Here is a 326-nt window from a genome sequence, read left to right as displayed (position 1 = left end):
TTCTCTTATAGAAAGAAAAAGTTTCTGGGTTTTTAAGTCAGTCTCTGCTGTGTTGGCAGCCTGGCTGAGCCGTGGGGTATCTCTGCCAGTGGTTCTCAGCCTTTTCAGACTCGCGTTAGACCGAGTCACCCCTCAGACAACTCCAAGTCGTCGTTTTCGCTCTTGCTTTTTCTGCCCACGGGAAAATAACTTGGCAGAGGTCAAACTCCCCAGCAGGACGAGGACCTCTCGCTCGCTCGCAGCCGCAGGGGCAGGGAGCGGCCCCGCCCCGCCCCGCCCCGCGCACCACTCCCGCGGGCTGGGGGAGGGGGCGGCCGCCGGCCGGG

The sequence above is a fragment of the Gavialis gangeticus genome, unplaced genomic scaffold, assembly GCF_001723915.1.
Source record: "Gavialis gangeticus isolate Ggan-Ray unplaced genomic scaffold, GavGan_comp1, whole genome shotgun sequence".
NCBI classification, from domain to species: Eukaryota; Metazoa; Chordata; order Crocodylia; family Gavialidae; genus Gavialis; species Gavialis gangeticus.
The sequence above is the reverse complement of the archived record's forward strand: the minus strand, read 5'-3'. Positions refer to the sequence as shown.